This window comes from Calypte anna, chromosome 9, assembly GCF_003957555.1.
Source record: "Calypte anna isolate BGI_N300 chromosome 9, bCalAnn1_v1.p, whole genome shotgun sequence".
Lineage (NCBI taxonomy): Eukaryota > Metazoa > Chordata > Aves > Apodiformes > Trochilidae > Calypte > Calypte anna.
Window position 1 is genome coordinate 23,968,177 of NC_044255.1, and position 19,572 is coordinate 23,987,748.

The 19,572-nt window shown below is 43.7% G+C and overlaps 1 long non-coding RNA gene across 1 annotated transcript; it reads right to left on the reverse strand.

Annotated features, from left to right (window-relative positions):
* Nucleotides 1-907: 907 nt before the first annotated feature.
* On the reverse strand, nucleotides 908-12,576 carry LOC115598776. The gene is made up of 5 exons (XR_003987912.1): nucleotides 12,495-12,576; nucleotides 11,924-12,107; nucleotides 10,402-10,505; nucleotides 5,290-5,376; nucleotides 908-1,075 (listed from the first exon to the last, which is right to left on the reverse strand). It is a non-coding gene; the product is annotated as an uncharacterized LOC115598776 (long non-coding RNA).
* Nucleotides 12,577-19,572: the final 6,996 nt, after the last annotated feature.

Consider the following 19,572-nt stretch of genomic DNA (forward strand, 5'->3'; position numbering starts at 1 on the left):
TAAAGGAAGATCAAGAAAAAAAACACGATTTCTCTCCCAAGCCTCAAAAAGTCTTTCTAGTCCCATAATGAAAGCAAGTGGCAAAACCAGGTAGCAAGTAAACATATTAAGCTAAATTAAATTAAATCTGAAATTTCAGATGTGGGAGGATAATATTATAGCCCAGAGCCAGTTGTGTTGGGCAAAGACTGGGAGTGAGCAGCTTCTGGAGGGATATCCTCACCACAGCTCCTGTCTGTGTAACTTCAGTGAGTTTAGCTACCACAAAACATCCTGCTCTCAGGCTGCTTTGGGGGTCAGGATTTCATCCTGGGTACTTTTGCTGCAGTGTTTTGTATGATAAAGACAAAAATAAAATAAAAGTGCACTCTGCAAAAGTATTTTTGAGAGCTTCTGACAGCCGTGGCAGATTGGCTGTGCCAAGTACTGTAAAAAACATAAAAAGACAGCAGCTCCCTCTTTTTCCTGTAAGAACAGTGAGACAAGGCCTGGTCAGCACTTACCTCCTCAAATACTATTTAATAACCTCCCTCTAATTTTATTATTTATACTAAAGAACCCTGGATTTCTCCTCCTTCCTTAAGTCAGGACCCAAATGGCTGTGTTGTCCTGACAAGACATGGTTTCATCCTGTGTCTTTTGCTTTTTTTTCCCTCTCTTCCTGCCTGCTTTTGGGAGACCAGAGCCCCACCTGAATTCACTTATTATCCTGTGATTTCCTCAGGAATTAGTGTGAGAGTTTAAGGTCCCACTGTGCCAGTGAAACAATGTCATTCATTCCTAACCATATCAGTGACATTATTGCCTCTCTCCCACACTCCATTCCTGTCCTACAAAGGAATGCAAAGGTCTAAAGGATTAAGCTATTTAAGGTATTTTTAAAGCCACCTAAATCACTGAAAAATTATTACCTGATGTCCCTTTCAAGCAGGCTGCACTGAGCATAATGAATTCAATCCCCAGACAGCAAAGGTAATGGTGGGAGGATCCTTCCCAGGGAGCACATCCATGGCAGGCTCCAGTCCAACAAAGGATTCCTGTGCTTTCATTCATCCTGGAGGGACATTTCATTAACCTGAAACACATGGAATTTTATTACATTTCTTTTCAAAGATGCCAGTGGGTTTTTCATGTTAATTTCATGGCTGCCTGTTTAAATATTTCATACTAGCCAGGACTGGATTTTGTCATTTATCAACAAGATAAAGTTCAACACAGGACTCTTTGGAGTAGAGCAAGAAATTAGTCATGCACCCACAGTATTTAACAGGAGAAAAAGAATATTTTGCCATCTGCTATTTCAAAACAGTTGCTGTGCCACCCCTTTATTCCCAATTGCTTCTCTCTTCACCTTGGATATGACCTTGCTGTGCCTGGAGTTTAATGTGCACTGTGACTCAAGCCTCAGATGATTCCCAAATGCATTGCAGGTGAGTGTTTATGTCACAAATAAATACAGTGGATTGCTCTTAAACTCATGCTTTAGGAAGTTTATTACAGATGCAATTTCTGTCTTAACATAAATCAGAGCACTCAAAGTGCCATATGATACCAAATGTGTAGTTTAGCAGCATAAAATGGAGCCCAAACTGTGTACAGTACTTTATAGGGGCTATAAAATCCCTGTGCTTGTGGCCTCACCTTTTTTGCATTGCCCAGATCAATCAAGCCCACTGAATGCTCTGGATAGTAAATACTCCTGGGAAACAACTATTAGCTTTCAGACTTTTAGTTCTTCTAACTTATTGCTCTCTTCAGAGAAGATGCTGCAAAACAGGGCAAAGCTGCAAAGAAGCAGGAACCACATTTCAGCTGATTAAACTGAATTCCCCACCATTAGCCCTTCTCTGAAAGAAAAATCCTCTGCTTTGCCTCCAGCATGTGCCAGGAAATTAGGAAAGGTCTGAGCTACACAGACATGAAAACATTTTGTATTAATCACTTTGTGTGGCAAGGAATGTGTTGTTACAAAGCCCTCCGTGTCCTCTTCTCTTCCTGCCTCACTCAAACATTGCTGCACGTGTGTAAAATCTCCTTAAGAAACGTCTGGTTTCTGTGAACAGCTGGGAGAAGGCTGAGGAAGCACTTTTGCATCAGAAATCCCTCTGGGACCCAAGAGCTTGGCCTGAGGAACCTCCTGAGGCTTTGAAAGGACCCCCTGCCAAAGCAAACACCTCCTCCCCTCTCAGCTGAGTCAGATCACACACCACAGCACTGAGCCTTGGCAGCTTATTGCTCCTTTTTCTAAGCACACTTATCAAGCAAGATTGCACTTCGGATTGCCCACAGTTACTTAAAGCCCTTGCTGTTCCCTAAGGCAAGAGGGTGCCAGGCTGTAACTCCAACACCAAACCTGCTCAGGTGATGTATAGTAAAAAAATACCTGCAGTGAGAGTGTAAGAGCACCATTAATGATGTTCAGCTTCCCAGCTAAACCAGTACTTTCAGGAAGCTTTTTTTTTTTTTTTTTTTCAATTATTATTTTTATTTTACTATCTGGGTACTTTGACCTAGCAGAGGTTGCTTCCTGCTGTCCCTGTACATCCCAGTGAGACAGGGGGGAGCAGAGCCATGCAATTCCAAGCACCCTGCAGGAGGGCATGGTGTGTGTCCTCCAGAGCTTCATCATTCAGCTCTCTCACCTTCTTCCTTTTCCTACCTGAAGAAGTTCAGAGAGGTCTTTTTCAGTTTGAAAGCAGCTAATACATCTAAAAAGCCCTGTAAGGGGTGTGTGTGGGAGGTTTATCAGAGGCTGCTTAACATTCATGGATGAGTCCAGAGCCAAATCATCAAGAGCCTGATATGCCAAAAGCATTTACTGGTTCCTCTGTCAGTGGAAATATGAATTCTCAAAATGTTTAAACGTTTTTAGAAGTCTGTTGTCCCTTTCAGCAGGATGGACTTGAAGCATTTCCTAACCAGTTGCAGAAGGAAGCTCTGATTTTGAAACAAACGTGGCAAGGTGATGCCACCACTCTCTGTCCCTGCCACCTGGGAGAGGTGGAAGTTCACACCCCCGACAAGGGCTTGGTTCCCCTCCCTCTGGCTGAAGCCCAAGTCAAGGCAGTGCAGAGGAGCTCTTTGTCACCAGGGCTGGGCTCTCCGTGCTTAGGGAATGAAAGTGTTTGGAAGGGCAAAAATGGATAGGAGAAAGGAACTGATCCCTGCTGCTCCCCTGCAGTACACCCTGAACAGCCCTGTAACCACAGAGAGTGCACAGCTCACCCACAGACAGCATCCTGCTCTCAAACTGGTGGGGACTGTCACCTCCCAGTCACCTGGCTAGCAGGCTGGCAAACATTTGAATTATCCTGCAAGAAAACTCCTCTTTCCAACTGCAGCATCAGGCCTCCGGGTGCTGTCTCCACCTCACTCTCTCCAAAAGCAGACCTCCTGTCAAACTCCTTCTTTTTTTGTTTTTCCCCTTCCCTCAAGGCTGAGTATTTTATGCACATCAAGCAGTTCCTCATCAGGCATTTCCTCCACCCTCAAGTTACTGAGCTTTTCTGGAGAGTTTCCAAAACATGGGTAAGGTGGGTTGTTTTTCTTTCCTTCTCTCTCTAGGCTGCAGCCCTGAGCTGAGCAGAACTTTCCAAGCAAACAGCTTTATTCAGTGGCACTGTTGTTCCCTGCACTTGGGGATTCATTCCTTTCCTTTCTCTTTTCCTTTCCCCCTTCCTTTCCTTTCCCCCTTCCTTTCCTTTCCCTTTTCCTTTCCCTTTCCTTTTTCCTTTTCCTTTCCTTTCCCTTTTCCTTTCCTTTTTCCTTTTCCTTTCCTTTTTCCTTTCCTTTCCTTTTTCCTTTCCTTTCCTTTCCCTTTTCCTTTCCTTTTTCCTTTTCCTTTCCTTTTTCCTTTTCCTTTCCTTTTTCCTTTTCCTTTCCTTTCCTTTCCTTTCCTTTCCTTTCCTTTCCTTTCCTTTCCTTTCCTTTCCTTTCCTTTTCCTTTCCTTTTTCCTTTTCCTTTCCTTTTTCCTTTTCCTTTCCTTTTTCCCTTTTCTTTCCTTTCCCTTTCCTTTCCCCTTTCCTTTCCTTTCCTATCAATCCTCTCACTTTTGTGCCATTTGCTTCTCACCATCCCTCCCCTCCAAGGCCCCAGACCTGGGGAACTGCTTTCCACTTCTGACCTGTACACATTTTCCCTTGAAACCTCTCTTCCCGGGGGTCACATCCTCTCGAGGTCCTTTTTATCTGAGTGCACTCTGCTGCACAGGTCTCCCCTGACAACACCCTGAGAGCTGCTCCCCCACTTCACACACAGCCTTGTCCTGCAATTCTTAGTCCAGCAGACACCCTGTCACCAGTGTGGAGTCTCCTGATGGATGGTTCCTTCCCCTTAGCTCCACTGCTCCCACATTTACACACCTCCTTGTTCTACCTGCAGCACTTGTAGCTTAAGCAGACACTGCAGGAGCTCTCAAAATTCAACCATTCTGCATGGCTGTCCTCACAAAGAGCAACAAACAAGCAAGAGAAGCACCATGGAGTTTTACCTGTTAGTTTCTTAGAATCATAGAATGGGCTGGGTTGGAAGGGAGCTCAGAGCTCATCAAGTCCAACCCTTGATCCACTCCCCCCGTGGTTCCCAGCCCATGGCACTCAGTGCCACATCCAGGCTCTTTGGAAAGATCTCCAGACACGGAGAATCCACTACTTCCCTGGGCAGCCCATTCCAATGCCTGATCACCCTCTCCAGAAAGAAATTCTTTCTCATCTCCAACCTAAACCTCCCCTGGCACAACTTGAGACCCTTTGTGCCCTCTTGTCTTGCTGAGAGTTGCCTGGGAAAAGAGCCCAACCGCCCCCTGGCTCCAACCTCCTTTCAGGGAGTTGGAGAGAGTGATGAGGTCTCCCTTGAGCCTCCTCTTCTCCAGCCTCAACACCCCCAGCTCCCTCAGCCCTTCCTCACAGCAATTCTGCTGGATCCCTTCACAGCCTCCTTGCTCTTCTCTGCACCTGCTCCAGCACCTCAAGCTCCTTCCTGAACTTCCTGAGGGGCCCAGAACTGGACACAGGACTCAAGCTGTGGCCTCCCCAGGGCTGAGTATTCTTAAACAGATAAAATAAATGAATGCAATTCTGCACCTGCAGAAGGGCCATGTTAAATATTCTTACTGGCCTGAGACCTTCCAAACTCAACCCAAGAAATGCAAAATCAGGATCATTACAGTAATTCTGAGTTGTTTTCACACTTTGAGCTTTATCTCTTGGAGTGTGAGGCTTCGCTCTGATTCATGACCCCAGGAAAATGATACCATGGGAAAGAAAAAAATTAAAAAATTTCACACAAACCTCTCACTTAGAATGAAAAAGAGAAGGGGAGGGGAAGCATAATCCTTTCTTCACTGGCAAAGAACTGGAAACTAGCAGTTTATCTACCTAGAAAGGGGAGGGAAAAAAAGTCATAAACTGATAATCAAAAGTAAAATGAGGACAAAATATTCTGCCTAAACATTTGTAAAAGTGAGGGGCTGGAGAGGGGGATGAAATGCAGAGTTTTCTTTTTTTACTTTCCTTCAAAGAGTGAATGAAAAATTATTCTGCACAGCAAGAAAATCGCTTGTATTATAATTCAGGGAATATATTGTTTCTTTTAGAAGCATCTTGCTCAACATTTGATTTCACATTTTCATTCCTTTGAGATTACAATTCTTTGCATTTTTATATCTCTGAGTTCCCTGCCTTGTGGTTTTGAAGTAAAAACAACTTCATAAATATTATTCATAGCATTAGGGGAAAAAAAAAAACCCAACCTCAAGTAGATTCATGTTCTTCCACATAAATGACAAGTGAATAAATACAAGTTATATGGGTGAGTAACTGAAATATTGCATTGATGTTTCCAGGCACTGCAGGCAGGTCCTGCTCATGGCACACAGAGGTGATTGATGCTGAGCAAAGGTGTGTGAAAGTTAACACTGTCCTTGAGATGAAAGGTCACTCATTACCTTGGAAAATCTTACCTGAAAACCCTTTGTTTCTGATGAGCCCTGCAGGACTCACCTTCTTCCTGCCAGGCAGGGAGAGGTGGAGAGGATGATTCAGGCAAATGCCAGCAGCAGGGCAGCACAGTGACATGGGAAGGCTGTGACCTTACCTCTCCCTGCTGCCATCAGCAGTGAAACTCCCAATAATTTAAATATTTCAAGTATTGTAATGGAACCCACAAACCATGAGCTCACTTGGCTGAGCCAGGGAAATCCCTGGCCTGGCTGTGGACACCTCCTGCAGGCTCCATTTTGGTTGTGCACCCTTCAGAACTGCAGAAACCTTCCTGAGATGCACCAAGTTATTTGATTTTTTTTTTTTAAGCAGAGCCAAGACTCTGGAGGAGAAAAAAGAAACCCTCAGAGAGGAGCTCACACCATGCAGGATGATTGCCTCACACAGTTCTAGCCCACAGGCTGCATGGTAGCCATTAGGTCAAGTCCTAGTTCAGAGAAATTGAAGTGGAAAAAAATGCAAAATTTTCTTCTTTTCTCTTCTTTTCTCTTCTCTGGAGATTTTTTTTTTCCCTGGAAACTCAAGCAGTCAGTTCAGGTGACATATCTACAGTGAGATCCACAACCACAAAGCATTCCATTTAAAATACAACAAGGCAGCAAGCTGCTGGGACACTTTTATCTCCAACACCTAACACCAAAAGCATTACTGCTTGGTGAAATTACAAGCAACATAAAACAGAAAAAGAAAACTGAACTCAGGAAGAGATGAAAACTCTGTTTTTAGGATGATGCCAAGTAATAACACCCCATCCTGGCCTCCGTGCAAGATCTGGAGTGTTTGTTTCCCCTGGCAAACTCTACAAAATCACACTTCTTCCCAGCTTACAGTTCTGCTCTAAACAATGAGTCCTTTGGGGGGCAGATTTAGGCTCTGAGGTCTCCAAGGAAATTCCCTGCTGCCCCATTTACAGGTATCGCACTGCTGAACAGAACTGGCTCCTAATTCCTTTGGGGAATGTGTCCCTTGGCTCCTGCCCAAGGCCTGGGGATGGCCCTGTGGTTCTGGGTGGTTTTTCTGTGCTGCACAGGAGTGTTCACACCACCACGAAAAGAAACAAGTGATTAATGCTTTTGTAACTCCCTAAAATCTGCTTATTCCAGGGAATTAGAGGCAGTGGATTCATTGGAGGGGAGAGGGGTGGAATGAGGTGCTCTGGCTCTGGTAGATGCTGTGGAAGGGGGTGGCACCAGCCAGCACAATGTGTCCATGCTTCCCTTGCCAAGATGCAAGGAATTTTTTATTTTTTTTTTAGAAAAAAGAAGCATTTTGCAATTACATTTTTAATCTCATTAAATAAATAATAAAAATAATAAATTAAAAAACAAAAAAGTGGCATTTTCCTAAGCCCAGAGTATACACTGGGCTTAGGTACACACTTCCCAAAGACTGCAATTTTCTCCAACAATTTACTCCTGGATCCTGAAAGGCTCCTCAGCATGGCTGAGGATCTACATTTGTATGGCTGAACAAGAACTGGATGTTTTAGGATTTAGATTTACATGATTTGGTGAACAAATGTCTCAGCTATTCACACACAGAAAAAACTCAGCTTTGAGAGTCCTGTCTTCAAAATCTGCAAGAATCTTGAGGAGTCAATGATCTCATTTTGCAGAGTGAATTCACATGTACCAAAGCCACGCTGGAAAATAATGAGAATTCCTCACCCTTGTATAAATTTACTGCCTAAAATCCACATTTTCAAGTTTTTTCTTGCTTTAAAGGCTGCCTGTGACTGTGACCAGCTCTGCTTTTCTTGCTGAGCACTGATCAAGTTCTTCTCAGTGTATTAGAATGCTCCAACACATCCCTTATGGTTATTAAAAATACTACACGTGCCAAAATGTTTTGACTGACAAAGTGAAAAACATTTCCAACACCCCAAGATCCCAGTCTGCTGTAAACCTTACCAAGAAATGGCTCAAACCAAAATAACTTTGATTTTTATTACCCCTTCCATCTTGGTAATCCCTGGAAAGAGCTGTGGGTAATCCCAGGCAGAGCTGTGGCATCAAAAATCCCCAGGGATGGAGAAGTGATCCAGTGGGGATGCTTAGGAGGGGATGTGGATGGCACAGAGCACTGTGTGCAGCCTGGCCAGGGGGAGTGTGAGCTGTACTAACTGGCTGCTAAAAATTACTTTGCCCTGGAGAAAAAGAAAGCAAGGCCAGGAACCCTGTGCTGGCAACAAGAACCCTGCAAGGAGGAGTCTGTGGCTTTAGCAGAGCCTCTGGGTTTAGGCTTCCACGTTTGCCAGACTTTGCTTTTCCATGAAAGTAAAGAACAGTTACATAAAACACCTCAGGATAAACCTCACTCAAGTGTGACTCTGCACAGGGGTGTTCCATGAAGGACATCCCTTGCTGTCCCAACATTTCAGCTTTTACCCAGTTTTTTCTAGCCCTGGCTGCCATTTCACTGCAAACAAGATCCCAGAATGGTTTGGGTTGGAAGGGACCCTAAAAATCACCTTGTCCCACCCCTGCCATGGGCAGAGAGACCTCCCACAGCTCAGGGTGCTCCAAGCCACATCCAACCCATCCTTGAACACTGCCAGGGGTGGGGCAGCCACAGCTTCTCTGGGAAACCTGGGCCAGGGGCTCAGCACCCCCAAATTAAAGAATTTCCTCCCAATGTCCAACCTAAATCTCCCCTCTTCAAGTTTTAAACCACTTCCCCTTGTCCTCTCCCTACACACCATGTTAAAAGCCCTATCCGAGCTTAATAAGATGCAATTTATTAAGAAGCTTCTTACAGTGACACCTGGAAGAGCTCTCAGCACATTCCCAGCCTTTTATTCCCTGGCAACCTTTCCCACCGGCAGCCTCGCACCCTGCGTGCCCCTTCGGAAAAGTGATTTTCCTGCAAAACCAAAGGGCTGGGATTTTCAGGGAGATAAGGTCGCGGGCGTTACGCCCAGGAGATCATGTTTCAGGAGGCAGCCCTGGCCCCGGCCCTGGAAAGGATCCAGCAGCAGCCTGCAGCCCAGCAACCTGCCCCAAACACTGCGTGCTTCCAGGAAATGGGAACGGAACCCAGCGCCTCGCACAGCTCCCAGGGGACTGGGAAGAACTGGGGGATGAATCACTGCTCACGGCACATGTCTTCAAGGAAATCAGAAAAATAAACGCGCTTCGAAATGTTGTAATTAGCTCCCTGGGGGCGGTGGCTCCAGGTTTGTGGCTCCAGCCCTGCCACCCCACTCAGAGTTTGGGCAGGGAGGTCTGACAGAAAGGAAAAGAGAGAGATCTGGCTGTACACAGCCTTGGTGAGACTGCGTGGTGGGTTGTAGCTCCAAAGCCCACCTCTGTGCTGTGGAAATGCTCTGCTCCTCAGTACTCAGCACACAGATTTAGCAACCAGGCATTCCTAAACCAAAATACTCTCCTCCTGCAAGATATATTTTGTATGCTTACTGTTAGCTGCCACAGCAAGCCCGACGTTTCTCTGACTTAGCTCAAAGTGCTGACACCCCCAGGGGGTGTTACTGGTGATGCTGTTGTCTTAGGATAAGCCAGAGAGCCCAACAAAAGTCACCAGAAGTCCAGTTCCCAAACAGCTCTGCACCCCCAGGGCTTGCTGGCTGCTCCTGCAGCTGATGGCCTGCAAGGTGTTCTCATCACCTCTCAGATAAGGGATGTGCAAGGAAATAGCAGGGGTAAAACCCAGGAGTCAATGCTTGCAATTATTTTTCTGATCAGCAGTTGCAAAGCTGCTTCAGCCCCCGAGGCACATGCTGGCTGCATACAGGGGCTGCCTTTGGTTTTGTCTGAGAAAAGGCTGCTGCAGGAAAATGCAAAAGTATCCAGCACCTCTTTCAGTTCTGGGGTTTTATTTAATTAGTCGGGCTGATCAGGCAAACCTGAGGGTCAGTGAGAATGTCCTGAGCAAGACTGTCCTAAACTCAGACTCCCTCTTGGCTGGCAGATGGCAAAAATTACTGGAGAGAAAAAAAAATAATTTTCCTAACACTTCACAGAACTAGGAGAAAGTCTTTGGTGGTAATATTCAAGATGGATTATAAACATCTCATTAGGTTAGGTTGTGTCTGTGAGCACAACACCAAAGTCACACAAATTGTGGGCCAAGATCAGGTGCTGTATCATGAGTTAAGGTTTTTGTATCTTTTACCCTGACAAAATAATGCTTTTTGCCATGAGAATCAATAAACTGTATTCTCTGGAGTCACTCTGTGACTTCTCCAGGGATGTTCCCATCCCACTGTCTGTGATTTTTGGTGTTGATCTTCCACTATATCTCATATTTTCTAGCAGCAGACTTCTGGTACCTTCTGTAGCACATTTAAAACTTCATTTGCAGTGCTGTCACATCATGATACAGCCTCCTATTTTCAGGTGCCTTCATTATTTGTATTAGAAAATGTTTTTTTACCACACTTACCACGAGCAGTTAGATCATTCCTGCCAAAAATCTGTTTAAGAGGTGGTGCTTGTGACTCCTTCACTGGGATTGCCAGGCATTTCCTCTCTGCATCAATAGGCTGCCTTCATAAGAGAAACAGTAATATCAGAACCTTCTCCATTTTAAGTGTCTTGTTAAGAAACAAGTTCTTATGCCCCAAACAAATTTACTCTGCTAATGAAATGCTGTTTGCCCTGCAAATTTGCAGAGTTACTTATTAGAATCCAGGAGGCTAAAAAAAAAATTAAAAATAAAAATACTTGAACCACAACAGCTGCATAATCTCAGCAAAAAACCCTAATCTGTTCCAGTGGGCTTTGGTTCTCTTTATGATTGCAAGGTTGGATACAGAAAAATATTTTTATGTTTGACCAGGCATTGGTAAGGGTGCCTGGTTTGTAACATCTGTGAGAAGCAGCTGGAGGCCTTTCCTTCTCTTGTTGCATGCAGCATGCTCCTTTGTGCCTTTTTCTTCCTAATTTTGTGGTAAAATAGATGGAGATGGAAGAACTCACCCTCCACCCAGGCCCCCCAGCCATGCCAGACTTCACAACTGCTCCCTTGCACAGCTCAGACTTTTTTTTATTTTCTTTTTCCACAAGTTCACACCTCACTGGTTTAATGCCCCCAAGCAGCACATCCTCACCCCGGGGCTCTGCCTGAAGGAATGTGAGGTAAAACCTGACCTCTTCTGCACTGACAGAGGGCAAAATGGGGACTGCACTCAAAATGTGGGTCCAAAGAACCACCCTGCCTGCTCTGGCTCTCTGCAGTGAGGTGTTACTGGGCAAAACTGCTCCCAAGCACTGCAGCAACCCCCCTGCCACCTCCTCTCCACCTCTGAGCACAGCTCAATGTGTCTGCACTTCATCCATGCCAGCCCTGCCTGCTGGAAACCCTCAGCTACCCGTGAAGTTCTTTTTCTCCCTCTCTGTCTGCAGTTTGTGTGTGATGGCAGAGTTATAGCTGTTAAAAATACATATTTAACCTTCCCTGGGAAGCCTCTGGAATGTGGCACAGCAAAACATGCAGAAACCAGAGCAATAAAGGAACTTGTATTCAGCTTCTCAGCTTAAACCATGGCTCTGGCACACCAAGTCATTTTGGAAAACACTTTAACTCAGGTCAGCACAAAGGTCCAGTTATTAAAATTGATCTGTTATTGTACAGGAGCCAGTATGTAGCAGACTCCTTGAAACTAACCTCCTGCTTCCTGAAAAACGTGAAGAGGAAAAATCCAAGTATGCAATCAGCAATGTTTTTATTCAAAGTGAGCATTACCAGTATTTACCCAAGCAGTATTTACCACTTCCTAATTAATTTCCTTAATTAGAAATGAAACTGGAAGATGCCACTGTTAACAATCAGCCTGTCTCTCCCAAGCAGTGGCTTCTGCATGCACTAAAAAAAGTGCATCTTGCTCCTGCTGTGATGAGAGCTTTTTGTGTCCTGACAGTGCCACCACTGCCCCAGAAATGTTTTTAATATTGATAATAATTACCTTGTTGGAGAGGCCAGCAGCACAGTGGTGGGGAGAAATCAGAGGTCTTGCCAGGGGCAGGAAAAGGACTGGGTGGCAATGGGAGGTCATCAGCATTTCCCATTATTGTGCTTGAAATATGCTCAGCATTTGCTCCCCTGCTATTGTTTTCCACCTTCACCTTTAGAAGCAAGGTCAGCCAGGACTATTGAAAACAACAAAAAAAAGTCAAAACAAAATGTCAGCCTGGGTTTGAGCTATCTGCATGGAAAACTCTGCAATAAGTGTCATTTCTTACACAGAAAAAAAATAAGTTCTCCCCTCTCTTCTCTTTTCCTCTTTTACACAGTAATTTCCCTTAAATCTTCTGGATTTGCTTGGACAAGACCAAGAAAGGAATATTACCCTCAGTTAAGAGTGCTTCCAAAAGGAAAGGGGGGATCTGATCAGGGGTGCAGGAAGGAATTCTTAGCCACTATATTCACAGCAATGCTTCAGTCATTTTACACCTCTGTCAACGTATAGACATATATAGGTGCTTCCTATACATGTGGCAGTATCTTTTTGTGCATGATCTGAAGCCCAGTCCTACCTTATAGATGATTATAGCATCAGTGGCAGCAAATCCTTTCAGCTGAGATGTCAACCCAAATGCTTCAGCACACTGGAGTAACACCTGATATGAAGAAGAATAAATCCCATAACTGTAAATGCATTTTTTTCCCTTAAAAAAAAAATGAGCAAACCCATCCCAGATGTAGTTAAACATGGTAATCCAGCCCCCACACCTCATGCTACCACTGATTCAGGAGGGGCATTGAAAAGCAGCTCCCCCAAAGGGGGAAATGGCAGAGTTTTGTCTGCTGCATCACACATAACTTCTGCTCAGAACTTGCCCTACACCACTGTGCAGGCTCTCGGTGTGGATGTGTGAGTGCCAGCAGGAGAGCCAGAGATCTACCCACAGAAAACGTCAGCTTTGCAGCTGTAAAACATAAAACATTAATCTAGTTTCCACCAGAAAATGTTTTCTTAAAGGCCTGGGAGGGTATCAAATCCTAATCCCTGACATTTGAGCTTGGTCTAGTGAGTCAGCAGAATAATATCACAGGTGATGGCTTTTGCTGCTGTTAACACAGTGCTGGGAAGGCACCAGGTGAAAAATAAAGTGTTCAGGAGACTGCAGGAGAGAGATGGTGACTACTCAATGCCCTGTGCCTAGATCTAGATATGGAAAAAACAAAAAAACCCAAACAAATAAAAAAACATACAATAAACCAAATAAACAACCAAACAGGTCAGTGGTTTGTGCATAAACATCTCCTGATCTCTACTAACATGCCAAGCATTTCCAGGGAAAGTGATTTAATAGCACATTCCTCATCAGTAAAAATCCATAATATTCTTAGGTCTTGATCTGCTCATGTGTAAAGTTAGAGGTGTTACTCTATTTAAGAAAAATATAACCCAATAAAATAGATTGAACATTTGACTGTACCAAAGGCTTATTTTGCCAGACCAGCACTGCCCTTCAGACTGCACAGGGCATTCAACATTGTCCATTTTCATTTGCTCTGTTTTGCATAGGAACTCTTAACATAAAAGAAGAACATGAAACAAAAGTGCCCATTTCAGCATTTCTGGCCAGACAGATAAAAGCCATTTTTACAATGATGGGTAGTGAGAGGTCAGCTCACTCCCTGCTGCAGCACCTGGGTCATGCCAGGTTACACAAACTCACTTAAATTTAACAGCAAGGAAGGTTGAAGAGCTTTCTCCTTGTAGTCTCTCCAACTGTAATTAACACTGCTGGAAACTACTGTTCAGTGCTTCACTCCTGCTCCTCACAAAATGTTTTTCCTTGAGCTTTAAGCAGCTGAAAGTCCTTTAGTCAGTCTCATCATGGATCAAAGCTGCCACTGAGGTCACAGCTTTTGGCTGTCACCTGGGTTTTTTTCAGTATAAACAGCATTTCCCTGACTATAATGCTCCTAAAGAGTACCACACTGAAGTCCAAGCTTAGTGAGTGATGTTGTTTCTCCATATTTTCTTTAATCCTTAATAAACTCAACCCAGAGATTTTCATGTTGACTCCACCATCCTCCTGCTGATTAAGCCCCAGCTATGCAACGTGGAGAAACAGGCACAATCCTCCTTATACATCTGCATGAGGAAACAAGTAGGTGTTTGTCAGAGCAGTATGACTAAGCAAGAAAAAAAAAAAGAGCAATTTTTTTTTTTTTTTCAGAAGTTCTGGGAATGGTTATGCAGAAAAGGACAAAGAGGGAATTATTTCTAATCAGAACCAAGAAAGTTAAATTATCATCAGATGGAGGAATGATAAGGAAATGGTTGCTGACCAGTCAGAGATGTGCTGAGAAAATAAACCATTCATTAAAAGAGAATATATGTAGGAATTGCTTAAAGAGCTGGGGATAGAGGCTCAAATGATTTTATTCATTTTTCATCTCATGCTCAGAGTAAAAGTATAGTTCCAGATTATTTTTTAAGTCATGTAGGTAATAGCCTTAATAAATCAATATGACCCTCACAATAAAAAAAACCCCAGAAATAATCAGAATATGGTTTTAAGAGGTCTTGAAGTAACCTGCCTTTATTGCTGTCAAAGCAGCTTCAGGACTGGATCACCTGGTGTTAGAGGAAGCCCTACAGAAAAGTGAAATAAGGATCACCTCTTCAGTCTGTCTGCCTGGAATGGTTTGCTCTGGAGTGGGACTGTCTCCAGCTGTGCTTTTCCCAGTGTTTTGCCCAGTTTGGGTCTGGATTCAACAAGCCAGGGACCTCCCAGCTCAGCATCCCCAGCTCCTGGGGGGAGCAAAGCCCTGGAAATGGTGACTGCAAAGGACAGAGAGAGCAGTGGTCACAGGAAGGGGCAAACAGGAGGATACAGGGAACAGAACATGGAAAGTGTTGTTTCCTTCCAATTGTTGTTTCTCTTGGATCCCTTCAGACACAACCCCTTGCAAGGAAGGTGGTTTGTGAGACAATGTTGTGGAATTTAGTGTCAGAATTCAGTCATTTGTCCCCACCTTATTTAAAACACGACCTGAGGACGTCATTCTCTTGTTGTACAAATATTTAATGCCTTGTTTAAACATTGTGCAACTAACTAACACTTCAAAAATTATTCTTGTGTTGTAATAGTCAAGAGTGACATATGTTGGATCTTTATAACCCCACTTGGCAAAAAAAAAACCCAACAAAAAAAAACAAACAAAAAAGCAAGCCAGTATTTCAAAGGGATTTTTATTGCTATCAGCTTTGAGTACATGTTAGCTCCAAAGAAATTAAAATAGTCTGTGTGTGAAATGAGGGGTTGTGACTTAGCATCCAGCTGGGGGAATTTAACAGAAATATAAAAGATGAGGTCTAAAAATGAAGCCTCTAAAGCCCTGTTTGTGCTCTAGAGGCTTCACTCTTGACCCCATCTTTTGAAAATCTGGAGCACTCTCCAGAAAGACTCCAACCAAACATCCCAGCTCATCCCAGCTGAGTTCACATAGGTGTCTGTTCCTGTTTCCTTTAAATGGCTGCTTAAATTCCTGTTTATTTTTACACAAGCCTGAGCATGTGTCCAAGATCCATTTCTTACACTTTTACAATGCAGAATTGTGATTTTGGTTTATTAACAGCCATTATTAATTGCTTGTGTTTGTTCCTGGCTCTGTGTGGTTACATCTCACTGGGCATGTATGGGATTTGCTTGCTGGAGCCAAGCTACAAACTAACATTTCTGTATTCCACAATCAAAAGAAAATTATCCTAATAATGTTCTGTGTCTCCTTTTCATGTCAGAATATCAGGGATAACAACCTGCAATCCTTTACTCCCCCTGGTTATGATAAATGACTCCTCACTTTTCCTGAGTTTAGGTCAGTTCAGGTATATTCCAATTTTCTATCAAAACATCATTTCTGATTCCATTATTTATTTCTTAACTGTAGCCATCTCCTATAAGACCATCTCATTTCTCTAGCCCAGCATCCCTTAAGCAAAGTCTATCCCATAAAAAACCACCTTCCAAACCTTTCCTGCTTGCACTTGGAGCAGATTCCAGAGGTTCTGGCACCACAACACAGGTGGCACCTGCCCTGCCTGCTTGATAAGGGCTAAGAAACAAAAAACAGCTGTAAATGTGGTAAGTTTGAGCTCTCTGCCCATTCCCCAAGGTGTGGGATCTTAAATGTGGTCCTATTATGAAACACACCCTCCAGAAAAAAAAGGAAAAAACCATCACACAGTGACCACTGCTCACCTTTGGCAAAGTACAAGAGAAAAAATGATCCTCTCAATGCTGATGTGCTGGAGAATTTCCATTCTCTGTTTCACTGGCTTCACTAAAGAGCTTTCTGCAAAAAAAAGTACAGAATAATGGGCATGGATAGCACAATCTGGAGGATTTTGGCCAGAAGAGGTTACTAGACTGACAGATATTCCAGTCCCTTCCATGTCAAGTGTTATTCCTGTACTGACCCAAAGAACCTGGATTTGAAGGGTGGTTTTACAGTCCTTTCACTTTTCTTCATTTCCTGGCTCTAGCAATTCTGGTAAGAAACAACCCTGTAAGTTTAACAGGAGACCAAGTCAAGGTCTTTGAAGTGAATTCATGTCCCAGTGGGTATTTATTAGCTTCAACTCCTTTCATTCTTGTTTATTTTTCTGTTAGTTCCCTTTGGAACTACTACAGCTACACAGCAAACTTCCTTGTAGGTCAATCAAAACATAAGGTACAGAGGTTTCTAGAAAAAACTTGCCCATTGTACACTTATTCAAAGTAGAGGGGAATTCATCTTGGCTTTAACACAGCCTGCCCTGCCCTTTGGTAAAAATTCAGTGTATCAGAGATTTTGAGCAGTAACACCTGCAGGAAACTCAGTCTGTGTTGAGTCACATATGCCAAATCCACTGGGAAAATTCTGTTACCTGGGTGTGCAAAACCAGCAGTGGTTGTTGCTGACACCAAACCAACAAGTCTTTAAAACAAAAAGTCTTAAAAAAAAAAAACACCAAAGGTTTTCAAATAGTCTGAAGGCTTCAAAAACAAATTTCCCTGAAAAAATGAGCCACACTAAACCCATCATATCTTTATGCCTGTGCTTAACCATAAGGTCAAGCCCAGCAATGCATTAAATCACCCATTCAGAAGTTGATTTATCCAGCAAAAGTTCTGGAGACCAATTACACAGAAAATATGGTCTTGTGACTAATTATTGGGAATAAAATCAAGCTGTAATTATTTTTTTTTTTTGAGGGGAAGCCATAAACAACTCACTTAAAGTCAAGTCGCAGAGCTTGTTTTTAACTGCAGCAGGATGCTGAAGTTAGAAGTGGAAAAATTGCAAAACAAAATAAGCAGAAGTTTGTCCAGATTTCATTGTATTATATTACTGTCATCTGTTAGTGATTACCAGGCAGTGAGGTCTGCTGTAAAATGCTTACAAAGGATATAGAAATAGCCTTCAATATGAAACAAATTAGGAAAAACTGGCCTCTAAACAAGCATTTGCTGTAAGAAAAGAAAAAGAAAAAAATAGCTAAGAAAATGAAACCCTCAGAATGCATTTTAGAGGAGCTGCCTGACAGGGACCTCATTTCCATTTCTAAAGGGTCTGAATCAGATGTGACATCAGCATGATGCAAACCACCCAACAATGGTAGGGCTGGGAACTCTGCCCCAACCTCCAGTTTGTTAAAGTAGAAGAGAGGAGGGAAGAGTGAGAGAGGGTAATTAACATGCAGCTTACACCACCACCCTCCTCTTTGAGTCTGGACAAGTTAACTGGGATGGGAGGTAAAAAGAGACCAGAGAGGAGAGAGCCTAGAGACACCTTGTTCTAGCCAACTGGAATAGAGATGTCACTTCAAGTCAGATCACTCCCTTTGTTTCCTTTTGTTCAGATGTTACATGCTCTAGAGATTCATTTTTGGGGCCACAAAAAGTCTGAGGCAATGAGCAGAGCCCAGCTTGAGGCCTGGCTGTGAGAGGATTCAGCTTTTAAAGGACACATAAAAAAGTCAGGGCTTAAAATAAACACATTTTTCTGAGTGGCTGTGGGAGCAGCAACTCACTGTGTTTGTAGACATTTATGAATTTCCCCCCAGCCCTGACCTGGACCTGCCCAGCATTTTACTTCCCAAGCCAAACTGCTTTGCACATTCAGGGTCTCTTTTTTTTGATCCACAGTAATTATAGCAATATCATCTCCATGGCAATGTAGGAAATCAGCATGGAAATCCCTTCTGGTCCCTGCTTTGTGATATGGGTTCTCTGCCCTTGTCAGACTGACCCTGGGGTCTGGGTTGCTCACAACCTCTTGTTGTGCTCAGGAGGAAGGAAACAACCATATCACTGCCAGCAAAGCTGCCCGAGAAAGCAGGAAAAGGAGGAGAACTTCAGAGGGGAAAGGAAGTCCATAGAAAGCTCCAGATAGGGTCAAAGCTCACGCTGGGTCTGGAGACATCAGGAGGCTGCAGGCATTTTCCAGCACCAGGGACAAAGAGCCAGATTTCCCACTCTTTCCCTCTTTTTAAGCTCCAACCTATTTTAAATCTCTTCCACCTCTCCTTTATGCTCTGGACTCCCCAAAAACAAAGGCACCAGAACTGTGCGTGTGAAACCTCTGTGCAGGGTGGTTTGAACCTCTTCCTTGAGCAGGGCCCATGAGGGCACCAAGGTGGTGAGCTGGTCCTCACCTCCTCCCTCCCCACCCTCTGCCACACATCCTGCACCAAAGCTTTGCTCACCAGTCATCACCTCCCTCCTTGCTCTTCCTTTCTGCTTCCCTGGCCTCTTCAGCCTCCCAGTCCTCCCTCTGGAGTGCTGCAGTGTGAAGTGAGCATGAGAGCCAAGTGGTAGCATCAGGAAAACAATCAGAGCTGCTCAGACCCTCCAGTGTCAGCTGAGGAGAATCGTGCTTTGTGTTCCACTTGAAAAGTAACATCGGGGCTGTCACCACCCCCAGGATAAATGGGGAGAGACTGAGGCTTGGTTTCTTCTAGCTAAACAGTGTTGGAGACAAGCACAGCAAGTGTCCCAATGAGGAAAAGAAAAACCAAAATAAAAACCAACCAGAACTCCCCCCCACCCCTGTTTTCCCTCTGCAAAACTTTATAAACACTTACCTCCAAAATATATGGAAAATGCCATTGCCCTCAGTAAGCAGCTGTGTGACTCCAGATGTGATGTTAAACAGAGCAATTCCACCTGGGAGAGATGGCAAATTAATCCAAAGTTAACTTTTCTGTAGGGGTTTAGCACAGGTGCAGCTGAGGATTTTGGTCCCTGAATTAGCTAAAAAAGCCTTGAATTTGTTGCATAGGTTGTTGGCAGTGCACATTAAGACTGAACCAAAACTGCATATTGCCACACTATCTCTTGGATGCTGAAATTGTTGAGTTAGTAAAGCTTTACCATCCTCTAGTCCAATTAGATATCAGAAAACAATTTTTAATTTTCCCAGTAAAAGTCCTGGAGGAAACTGCCACACAGACCTTCTGGGATGAAGAACCAGAAAGGTAAATCATGTAAAAGAAAGGACTGGGAAAAGATCTTTTTCTTACATTTTCACCCAAATATGGCCCATTGCTGTTAAGGAACTCCAGAATTTGTTGTAAAGGATTTGGTAACAAGCAAATGGAATAAAGAAATG